This window comes from Grammomys surdaster, unplaced genomic scaffold (genome assembly GCF_004785775.1).
Source record: "Grammomys surdaster isolate TR1022 unplaced genomic scaffold, NIH_TR_1.0 126076, whole genome shotgun sequence".
In the NCBI taxonomy this organism is placed as follows: Eukaryota; Metazoa; Chordata; class Mammalia; order Rodentia; family Muridae; genus Grammomys; species Grammomys surdaster.
Window position 1 is genome coordinate 5,606,522 of NW_021620885.1, and position 2,183 is coordinate 5,608,704.

Genomic DNA, 2,183 nt, shown 5'->3' on the forward strand with positions numbered 1-2,183 from the left:
AGAGATTAGGTAGCCCAGAGTCCTAGAGTAAAACCAAACACTAATGGTCTTTTAAAAATCAATGAAATATTTTTTCTCTATTCATAGATCAGTGCCTTATCCAGTTGTCAATGAAGAGGCTTCCTCCAGCGGCAGATAGGAACAGATGCAGAGACCCACAACCAGACATTACAGTAGAAAGTCTTAATTTCAGGTTCCCATGATACCCCTCACTTCAGAACTCAGAGAATTCTGATGAAGAGGAAGCAGAAAGGTTGTAAGAACCAGAGGGATTGAGGATACAAGGAGAACAAGGCTTTCTGAATCAACTAAATAAGAAATACTTGTATACAAGGAGACTAAAGCTGCAAGCACTGCCCCCCACCATGGGTTTTCACCCATGTGTATGTATTATAGCCATTTTCTTAGTATCTCTATCAGACTCGTGACTATTAGAAAGTGTGGGTCTCTAAATCCTGTGCCTATTCTTGGGACTCTCCTTGATAATGGACTGCTGTGTCCAACTTTGGCCTGAGAGATTTTGCTTCATGTTATTACATTTTATTTTGTCATGTTCGGTTGTTATCTCTTAGCAGCCTTTCCTTTTATAATCAGAGACAAAATTGAGTGGTTCCAGAGATAAGAGGAGATGGATGAATAGGTATGCTCCAAAAATTCTGCAATTGAAATATTTTTATTAGCTAGGAACAGACCATTCAAACACATGACAGTATTCGAAACATTTCACATTCAAGCCATGTCAGTCTGTCTCAGGCCTTTAAAGGCTCATGGGCATTTCATATATATAATGCATTTAGTCTAACTTCAAGTGTTCTTATAGTCTTACAACATAATTTAAAAGTCACAAATCTCTCCTGAGACATAAAAATAAATTTGTAGCAATGAGTTCCTGTAAAAGCAAGTAATTTTCATACTTCCAATATATACAACAGAATTGAGTAAGTATTTCTATTCTAAAAAGAATACTTCAGTCATGGAGGTACCTGAGAACTGAGGTTTCCTCTTGTAGATTCATTTTTTCTTTTTTATTATTTTAATTTTTAATTTTTTATTCACTTTCCATTCAGATCACAGCTCCCTCATCTCTCTCTCTTCCCACTCCCACCTTACAAATTTCTCTCCCTCATTTAAACTTCCCCTTCTCCTCAAAGAAAGGGAGCCCTCCACCATGAGTACCACACCATCCTGGGGCATCTATTCTCAGCAGGTCTGGGAACATACTCTCTCACTGAGGCCAAAAAGCAATCACATTAAGAGGAAAGGGACTCCAAAAGCAGGGAACAGAGACTGATACAACCCCCTCTTCACTTCTTAGGGGACCCACATGAAAGCCAAGCTTCTCATCTGCTACAAATTTGTGGGGAATCTAGGTACAGCTCCTGCATAATCTCTGATTGGTGGCCCACACTCTGTGAATCTCCATAGTCCCAGGATAGTTGATTCAATGGGTCTTCTTGTGGTGCCCTCTACCCTTTTGACTTGTTCACTTTTTTTTGTTTTGTTTTGTTTTGTTTTTTGAGACAGGGTTTCTCTGTGTAGCCCTGGCTGTCCTGGAACTCACTCTGTAGACCAGGCTGGCCTTGAACTCAGAAATCGGCCTGCCTCTGCCTCCCAAGTGCTGGGATTAAAGGCGTGTGCCACCACTGCCCGGCGAGTTGCTCACTTCTATACCACACTTTTCCACAAGTCTCCCTGGGTTCTGTCTGATGTTTGGCTATGGGTCTTTGCATCTGTTCCCATCTGCTTCTGGCTGGAGCCTCTCAGGAAAGTTATGCTAAGTTTTTATCTGCAAGCATAACAGAGTATCATTAATAGTAACCATTAATAGTGTTAGGGGTTAGCTCTCTCACATGGGATAAGTCTCATGTTGGGGCAGTCATTGAATGGCTATTCCCTTAGTCTCTTATTCTTATTCTTATTGAAAAAATAATTTACCAATAGATCTAAAAGGTGTTTTAGAATAGCCCATTAAGAGTTTTGGCAAGAAATAACTAGAGAAAGCAAGTTATAAGTCTTGGCAGCTGCTGAGAGGGAAGAAATGAGAAAGAGGAAGAGAAATAGCCATGTCTTTTGAATTGACATCAAAGACAGCAAGTAGGTTTCACAATAGAGATCAGAAAACAGCTACATGGTCGGCAGAAGCTATTTGGAGAAAGAGCAAGAATGCACAAAGTTTCAGAGCA